The 10,281-nt window shown below is 35.7% G+C and overlaps 1 protein-coding gene across 5 annotated transcripts in view; it reads right to left on the minus strand.

The window, feature by feature from the left end:
• TRIQK (triple QxxK/R motif containing) overlaps positions 1 to 2,964 on the minus strand; it is an 84,615-nt gene extending 81,651 nt beyond the window's left edge. For 3 of the 5 annotated variants that reach the window (XM_032421690.1, XM_032421689.1, XM_032421688.1), the window contains exon 1: positions 2,850 to 2,964. The gene's annotated coding sequence lies outside the window, so the exon portion shown is untranslated. Of the gene's footprint in view, positions 1 to 2,847 lie in introns of all 5 variants that reach the window. The other 2 variants (XM_032421691.1, XM_032421687.1) reach the window with 1 other exon arrangement.
• Between the last annotated feature and the right edge of the window lie 7,317 nt (positions 2,965 to 10,281).

The raw sequence follows: 10,281 nt of genomic DNA on the forward strand, positions 1-10,281 counted from the left end.
GCAAACCTGTAAATTCTAAAGGTTTTCCTTCTTTCACTTCACTCTCTGCCCTGGACCACGCATATCAGTAATTCTGGGTAAATGTATCTTTTCTGCAAACTGAAATTTTCCCTCATTGAATTCCAGGTTCTGAGAAAAGAAGTGGAGGTAGAAAGGGGCAGGAAGTACTAGTACTCATTTTTGGTCTCCTATCCAAAGCATTATGCCCAATCAACTATTTAGTAATGAAGCTGATATGGTAAACTCCACCTGTTTACAAACTCAAGAGAGAAAAAAAGCTATTATTTATTGAGGCTCTAAAAACTTTAATTTCACTAGAATGTTTACTCCATTTGTCTTTATACCAGCTTCTCTACCAGAAATGGAGTTAAGAAAGGAAGTCAAAAACTAAACAGTTCAAATGAAATTATAAACGCTAATAAAGAAAACAAGTGCTCCTATATACTCCTGTGTTTATTACAAAACAATATATATTTTCTTTTTTCAATGTTTTCCCTATATAATGATACTATCTACTACAGATGCCCACTTCTATTGATAAACCTAGATAAAGAAAATTTAGCGAACAAAATAACTCTACCTATAGTCTTTTATTTAAATAGAGAAATCAGGAAAAGAGCCACAGTGGAACCAACCACAATATTTTTTAGCCACAAGAAATTAAAATAGTATAAAAGCTGACTCACTTAAGTTAAAGAAAAGAGTCTAGGAGTCAGGTTATAGTATTCAAGTGGCATATGCTAAACATAATCAGTTTTTCTTTGTTGACTTTGATAGAAGAGAAAGTTTATGTATTTAATGTTTATTTCAAAAATACAATTTAACATTTTCTCAAAATATTTGAAATTTCTCTTTCCACTTGCTTAAATATAAGAATATCCTTTAAGAGAATGATCAAAGGGCATTTGAAAAAAATTATAGCTTACATGGTTTTGAAAAGACAGCAACAATCTATTGGTAGTTCCTTTTTATTAAATAGTAAAAAAAATAAAAGGATTGGTTTAAGATTCTGAATTAAAGTAAGCTATGGTAAAATGCATTGTGGAAGAAAAGGAAAAGACCCAATTCTTTTCCCCACTATATACTCAGTCTATCTTTGGGATGAGGCAAGGGGGAGAGTAATTTCCTTATCCCTCAAGAAGTTGATCCAAAACAGGATCTTAATCCAAGACCACTTATGCTTCCAACTGTGTCTTTCTCTAAGGGGGGAGTCAATAGCTTCCTTGGCTTCTCAAAGTAATATATGACACCATAAAGGTTATTCATCTTTGGATTAGAAGGTAATCTTTCCCAATCCTTTCAGGCTATGTATATACTTTGAAAAACCTAGTGATGTCAATCAAGGGGGGAAAAATGTGTCATGCAAGACATTTAAGGTGCTATGTAACCAGAACTATCACAGAATCAGTAAGAAATAGACAAATGAGTTTCTTCCTCAATTCTAAATTACCCAATGATAAAAGAAGTCACAAGGGAAGTCTGAAAATACTTTAAGCTGAATAGTCATACTTCTGTGTTTACAAATTCAGATCATATAGACAAAAAGATAAAGTGTAATCAATAACACTTCACATCTGTCTAGATCATTAATAATCAATTATTCCTTCTTACTCTTTAGGAACAAAGGGCACAGTAGCCCCACTTTATAGATGAGAAAACAGTTATGAAGGTTATTGCCCAAGGACAATATTTCCTAACCCTGCCAGTTTTCTGTCTTATAGGCCAAGGTTCTCCCCAGTGTTATCAAGCAGTACAAGCTTCCTTCTTGGGGATTTATACCGTAAACCTAGCAGAAGGAAGTAAAATCAGATTTTTAGCTCCTTTTGTGTTTTCTCTCTGTGGAATGTTTGTTCTGCTGAATCATTTGGGGCCAACTGGTATGAGCAAAGAGATCTGAAGTGGTTATCTGTGGTTACCATCTTACAGTTAATCATTAAATGTGGGTCAATGAAGCAAAGGGGCTTTATACGCTTAATATCAGCCACCCTCCACAGAAGAGACGGAGATCATCTATTGGGGCCTGTCCAAAAATAAATTGCCTCAACTTCCTGAGCTGCTCACTGTGCTCAAACGGGCACCAGCGAGGAAAAGAATTCTAGGTAGAAGAAACGAGATCTCCTATCCCCATTTTCCTAGCCATCCACATGGACACCAACACTTTGTGGGTTCAGGGATTCACCAAGCACCAAGCAAAGATCCTCTCCGCATCCCACCCTAGCGCCCCCCTCCTCCGTGCAAATAAAGCCATCTCACGCTGCCTAAAGCTCTTCTCTGCAAACGTTTTGGTCTGCAGATACTTATAAAGAAGGAAAGGCGGGGGAAAGTACGGAGAGGAGTGATACTGGAAAGGGAGGCCAGAGGAACTACAGACCCGGAGAGATGGACAGTAAAATAAACGGACGCGAATTAACTGACAGCACAAGGGAGCCAATCCCTAACCAAGTGAGAGGTCTCGGGCGGTGGGCGGGACTAAAATTTCCAGGGCCCAGCGCCCCAGCCAGACACGCTGGCAGGGCGGGAACCGTGCGTCCCTTAGCAACAGCGGCGGCCACGCCCACCCACCACCCCAACACCAGATCCGCCATCCCCACCCCCACCGCGAGCGTCCTGTTCGCCAGAAGGGGTCCTTAAGTTATTACCGTACATACTGGGTTTCCCGGGCTTCGGGTTCCCCCTCTTCCAGAGCCTCCCTCCACCCAGCCCACCCCAGTGCCGCTCTCAGGGGCGGAACGACCATCTCCTAAACGCTTTGGGGGCTCGCTAAGGACGTGCGCCCGCTTTCAGTCCCGGACCCCGAGCTTCCCTGGCAGGGCCTCCCCAGCCCCCTCGCCCTCGCCGGACACACACACCTCAGCTCAGCCAAGGCAAGGGCCGACAAACTTCGTGTCCGGCTGGAAATGTTGCTGTCCACGGTCCTGTCACTCAGAGGCAGGGGCGGGACGAACCAGCCGCACACCCTTAATCCCACAGGGCGGTACGAAAAGAGGCGGGGCTCGGCGGAAAGGGACGGGACCAGTCCCCAGCTCGCGCTCCGATTGGTCAGTCTCTCTCCCGCCTCTGCGCGGGTCCCGGACGCAAAGGAGCCGGCCCTACGGCCTTTCCTTCCTCTAGCGTGGAGTCCCAAACTTCCAATACTTGACTCACGAAATGAAATTAGAAATAAGGACTATGACTTGTTTTATAAATATAAAACACAATTACACGTTATTTTGATTGTTGAAGCCTTCTCACCTAACACACACTCCCCATCCCCACTCTCCGGGGAGCATCCCTTGGAGGAAGCATGGACCATCTCTGAAAAAATCATTGTTTGCAGATTGAAGCTTTTCACAGATTAATCAATTTAGGAAAAGTGGTTCCTGAAACATGACCAACAACAAAACTTTGGCGGTATGTCCAGGTATTCAGTTTTCACGTCTACGAAATGGGAATGAAATACAAAGTTATTATTTGGAAAGCATTTGACAGTTGAATGATTTATACCTAATAATCATGTACTCCTCTCAACACCCAACAGAGCTCTTATTATCCAAGGCCTATGAACAATGAAACCGAGGCTCAGATATGTTACATTTATTCAATCATTCAACAAATGAAAAAGTGCCTGTAGTCATTATTTTTTATACTGTGGTAAATTGAATTTAAAATTCTTTCAAAAAAGTATGCGATTTCCAATTTAATTTTTCAATTTTTCTCTTGCCCTAGTGTAAGTTATTTTCCTATGGGCCAGCCCGTCATAGCTTCAAAAAAAAAAAAAAAAAAAAAAAGCCCTTGAGAAAGAAAACAGCATACAGAGTAAAGAAGGACTGAGACAAGTATAAATAGACTAACTAGAAGGTCTCTGAAATCTCTCAGGATATCAGGGTCAGGAATTGAATCCAAAATGTAATTTTATTTTATTTTTTCCTAAAACATTTGCTGGTCTCCAGTTCCTCTCCCAGAAATAAAGGTAGAGTTAAATGAGATTATCTTAATACTCTTAACCAGATTTGTATGCGTGTGGTTTTAAAATAGTGCAACCCTTTTTCCTTCTATATTAAACCAATACCCAGAAGTATTTATCTTGTCCAATACAGTAGTAATAAAGGAAAAAACAAAACAATACTTCTGGACAAGGCTTTGAGATTCAATTAAAATGTCCACCATACTATGATAAAATTGTTGGAATAAAAGAAACATTCCAATTGCAAAAGATTTTATTCTCTTGTCCTGCTGAATTTTCAAATTCTTCTGAAAGCTCACTAACTGTAAATACCTCTCCACAAAATTTCTTGATTTGTATGACTCATGATCACCATTATGTTTCTTTAATCTTTTAAAAATATTTGGTTTTAGACTAAAAAGAAAGAGCTATGATTGTATATTAATAAGTACGTTATATAAATAAATACTGTAAGATTTAAATAAAAGTGGTGAATTATTTATTTGAATCCTTTTTCAATTGCATATTCAAATAAGGACAGCAAATGCATTTGTTTAAATATTCTCACATATATAAGAGATTATACATTTAAATAAATGTATTGTATGCATGTAAATGTGTAATCATTGAAATAAACACAGCTGTATATGTCCCATATGTATAGCTCCAGATGTTTGAAGCATACATTCAAATTTCTGGAACTCTACACCTTGGTATCTAGTTAAACATCCAGTAGAAAATACTGCGCTACATATACATAGGAATACACATCAAAACTTTATCCTCAATGAGGAAATAAGGTTAGAACAATGAATAATGAGTCTCTGCCACTGAATTTCTTATCTTGAATATCTTCTTTTGAGATAGCTTGTCCTGGTAAGTTGTTTTGCAAGCACTTTACTGTTCTATAAAATGATCACTTGCCCACTTACCCTGTATGAATAGGACTATTGCAAAGTAGTTTTACAAGTATTTATCCAAATAGTTAAACTCCAAAACATAATGTTTCTAGTTAACTTCTCCACTTTGGAGTAGGAGAGTCTTATGTTATCTATGCCTCAGTTGTTTATTTTTTAACTTATACTTCTGCTCCAATACTTGGAACATTTATAATTTGAAATTTCCCCATAGGCACAAATATACACTAGAAGAAATTATGAAGTACAAACTAACCTAATATGAAATAAAATGTATCTTAGGGATATTGAACAAGAAGTAAATGGCTTAATGTAAAATTAAAACATCCAGATGTATGTTATGAATATGCTTATTTCTTTACCATGTAATGACAGACATGCTACATTTAAATTTGTGGTAAGTTGAAATATAAATTAGAATCTAATAATTACATGAGCTAACACTTTGGTCTAGATGAATATGCGTATAGCTTGAAATTTGGGGTTACCAATTTGGATCATTTGCAGAAATTATGATTCTGTCAAAATATATGAAATTCATTGGGTATATTAAAATAAGAAATATAATATCAAATTATTTAATGTTTTTCAGCAGTTCTTTGCCTTAAATTTTAAAGTTTAAATATCCAAATTAGCTCTCTGAGTAGCTGGAAAATGGCTGTTTAATAGGTCAAATACGCATATTACTATTTCTGTTCAGTCATTCTAGAATATAGGGACGCATTGAAGGTGAATTTTGTTTAAAACATGTAAAGAAATGATTTTTCATGTGAATTCATTTAAGAAATCCCGGTTATCCCCAGAGTCTGTGCTTGAAAATCTTGGTTTTAGCCCATAGTACTATATTGAAACAACTTAATAAAACCTTGAAAATGGGTATGCTTTTCTTGAAGAAAAATTTCCTTTACAAAACTCAGAAAATTAATAAACCATAAAAAATATTTTTCATTAATTTGTGTAATATTTGAAATTATAGCTATATAGCACATATACAGAATGAACTCCCTGGGAAGAACTGACATACATTATTAAATACATATTCCTATGTTTGTTTGATTTTTTGATTACTCGAATGCAAAATTGGCTCTGAAACCTGGAATAAAATTATATCTCAAAATATTCTTTAGATGTTACAAGAACAGAGAGAATTATTTCATGTGCATGGAAGAAAGATGATCACATATTACAAATATTTTGAGGCTATAATTTCAAATATATAGCTGCTATTTCTTTAACTGGCAAATGACATGTAGGTAAAAGGTATATCTTGCAGCCATTTGAAAATGTTCACATTTACTTTTTTTTTCAGTTTATTGAAAATTTAATCCAATATGATAATGATTCTAAACCTTCTGAAAACAGGATGTCGTTTACAAATAATTCACTGACAGCATTTTTTTTTTCCCTTCTTAAGAGTACACATAATAATAATGGCCTTTTTTCAGCTGATAGCCCCCTTGTATCCAGGTGGTGACTCATTAATCAAAACTGCTTTGATCTCATGCCCCTTCACTCTCAAAACAAGGCCTCTGAATTCCTCACATCAGGAAAGGAGCAATTGCAGGTTTTCATAGTTTTCACTGCTACGGGACAGAATTGAGGCACAGCATCTCGATGTACTTTTGTCACTCACCATTGCTATGACTCATCAATATTATATTCATTTAATGTCACACTGATAAAAGCAATCTTCCTATGCTCCCCTTATATCTTAACCCCCAGCTTCTCCAATTCAAGTATTCTAGAGCCCACTTACCAATGCTTCCCTTGTATTTGGGGATTTTCTAAATGTCTTTATTATTGACATTTAATTTAATTCCACTCTTGTTAGAGAACATACTCTGTAAGATTTCAAACTTCTGAAAACTACTGAAACATTTTATAGCCTGGCATATGGTTTATCTTCAATGATTGTTCGCAGTGCGCTTGAGAAGAATGTGTATTCTGCAATTGTTTGGTGTAGTGTTCTATAATTCTAGAATTAATAATATGTATCCTTAAATTATTGCTAAGATTCATCAGTATTATATCCATACGATATTATATCTTTAAGAGTGATCCCTGTATGCCCCTTCACACTGTCCCTAGTTTTCTTCTCCCCTCCCACCAGCCCAGAGCTGGAGTTCACAGTTGCACATTTCACACGCATTACTTTACACTTCCCATTCATACATCACACTTCACAGATGTCAGAACCTTATGACAGTGTAATTCCATTCATCTGCCCCCACTCCATCTTTTGTATTATTGTTTTATATGTTTCTTTTAAATGCATTATAAAACCTCAATTTAAAATGTATTTGCTTTTTTTTTTATTTATTTATTCATTTGAGAGAGAGACAGAGAGAGAGGCAGAGGGAGAGGGAGAAGCAGACTCCCTGCTGAGCTGGGAGCCCGACATGGGGTTGGATCCCAGGACCTGGAGGTTGACTCCAGCTGAAGGCAGAGGCTTAACCATCTGAACCACCCAGGCACCCCAAAATGTATTCGCTTTTGACCTAAGTGGTTAGCTTTTTTAAAGAACACAAAGAAAATTGTCTTTTATATTTACTCACATACTTACCATTTCTGGCGCTTTTTGTTCTTTTCTACATCTCCAATAATATCAATTCCCTTTGTACTGTAGAATTAGTATTTTTTCTATCCTCTCCAACTTTCAAGTTTCCTTTCACACAAAATATGAGATTATAAATGATTCTGTTATTGTGTACATATATATGTGAGTATATTTCAAATAAAAATGAATACAAATAAACACACATGTATACATATATGCATTTTTACTTTTGAACATTTTCTTTGGATTCAACAAATATGTCTACACATTTCAATTATTTCTAGCAACATTTATCTGAAGTCACATTTACTATCCCACATTATCTTCAGAAATAAGAAATTGAGGCTCAGGGAGATTAAATTTTTAACAATTACTGATGGGGTGACTGGGTGATGGACACTGGGGAGGGTATGTGCTCTGGTAAGCGCTGTGAATTGTGCAAGACTGTTGAATCTCAGATCTGTACCTCTGAAACAAATAATGCAATATATGTTAAGAAAGAAAAGAAGAAGAAGAAGAATGTAGCAGGAGGGGAAGAATGAAGGGGGGGAAATCGGAGGGGGAGAAGAACCATGAGAGACGATGGACTCTGAAAAACAAACTGAGGGTTCTAGAGGGGAGGGGGGTGGGAGGATGGGTTAGCCTGGTGATGGGTATTGAGGAGGGCACGTTCTGCATGGAGCACTGGGTGTTATGCACAAACAATGAATCATGGAACACTATATCTAAAACTAATGATGTAATGTATGGGGATTAACATAACAATAAAAAATTTTTAAAAATAAATAAATAAATAAATAAAATCTTTAAAAATAAAAATAAAAATAAAAATAAAAAAGCCATTAAAGCTTATTGTGTACTTTTATTTATTAATTAGCATCCTTCTTCCCTAACCCAATACTCTAAGATTCATTCCTCTTCAATACTGTATAGTGCTTAGCGCACTGTTGGGAGGCTCCCAGGTAGATCTTCAAAAATGATAATGAATAAAAGAGTGAATCCAATTTTTAGATATAGATATAGATATAGATAGATATAGATATAGATGCTGAATCAAAAAATGCAATTAGAGTGCATTTTCTCGCACCCCCTGACCCTGCCTCTGGCAACCACCAATCTATTCTCTTTATCTATGAGCTTGTTTTTTGTTGTTGTTTTGTTTTGGGGGCAGGGGTTGTTTGTTTTTTCTTTTTAGACTTCACATATAAGAGAGATAATATGGTATTTGTCTTTCTATGACTTATTTCACTTAGCATAATGCCCTTGAGGTCCATCCATGTTGTCACAAATGGCAACACTTCATTCTTTTTTATGGTTGAGTAATATTCCACTATATATTTTATATATATTATATGTACACATATATGTATATATATGCACGTAATATATATGTATATACTACAATTTCTTTATCCATTCATCAATGAGCACTTAGATTGTTTCCATATCTTGACTATTATAAATAATGCTGCAATGAACATAGGAGTGCATATGTCTTTTTGAATTAGTGTTTTCATTTTCATTAAATATCCAAAAGTGGAATTGCTGGATCATATGGTAGTTCTATTTTTAAGCTTTTGAGGAACATTCCATACTGTTTTCCATAGTGGCTACCCTGATTTACATTTAGCCAAAGCAATCTTGAGGAAGAAAAACAAAGCTGGAGGCATCATGTTCCCTGAATTCAAACCATATTACAAAGCTATAGTAATTAAAACAATTGGCATAAAACAGACACATAGACCAAAGGAACAGCATAGAGATCCAGACATAACCCCACGTATATATGGGCAATTAATTTACAACAAAGGAGCCAAGAATATGCAAGGGGGAAACAAGTCTTTTCAATAAATGGTGTTAAGAATTAAGTATTTTTTAATAGTCCAGGTGTGTTGGTGATATTTTCCCTCAGTTTTTGTTTATCTGAAAATGTCTGTCTCATCTCTCCTTTTTGAAAGTCACTTAGAATTTAAGGTTGAAAGTAATTTTTCTTTGAGCACTTTAAATATGTCATTCAGTTGTCCTTTTGCCACCATGTTTCTTTTGTGAGGTTAGCCATTATTTATCTTACTGTACCTGTTTGCAATCTATCTTTTCTTTTCTCACCTCTGACTGCTCTCAAGATGCTTTCCTTGTTTTTCAGTCTTGTGACTGTCATGTGTCTAGGTGCTTCTCTGTGTATTTATCTTACTTTGATTTTGCTGAACCGGGATTTATAAGCCAAGGCTTCATATTATTTGGAAAGTTTTCAGCTATAATTTTTCAATTAACCTTTCTGGCCCATTTTAATTCTTCTTTCATTCTTATTTTTATCTTTTATTGAAGTATAGTTGATATACAATATTATATTGGCCTCAGGTGTTTAACATAGTGATTTGACAATTATATACATTATACAATGCTCACCAGATAAGTGTAGTTACCATCTCTTTCATTCTTTAATGACAGTTACATGAATGATAATGTATCGCCCAGATCACTGGGGCTCTGGTAATGTTTAAGCCTTTATTCTTTGTTCTTCAGATTGGATGCCTACTTCTGCTGTCTTTAATCTGCCCTTAAGCTTATTCAGTAACTTTTTCAATTCAGTTACTATAGAATTTTTAGAATTCCCATTTAAATGTTTGTTATAGTTCTATTTATATTTGTTATATTTCTATCTACTGAGATTCCTTAACTCTTCACTCATTAAGGCTGTATTTCCCTTTAAGTGCTTGAACATGTTTATAATATTTGTTTCAAACACTTTACCTAGTAATTAAAACATCTTCTCAAGATCAGTTTTTATTGACTGCTATTTTCTTTGCTGTTGGTCATATTTTCCTGTTTCTTTGCCTATCTGGTAACTTTTTATTGAATACTGAACATTGTGGATGATACACTGT

Source organism: Phoca vitulina, unplaced genomic scaffold (genome assembly GCF_004348235.1).
Source record: "Phoca vitulina isolate PV1807 unplaced genomic scaffold, GSC_HSeal_1.0 scaffold25, whole genome shotgun sequence".
NCBI lineage: Eukaryota > Metazoa > Chordata > Mammalia > Carnivora > Phocidae > Phoca > Phoca vitulina.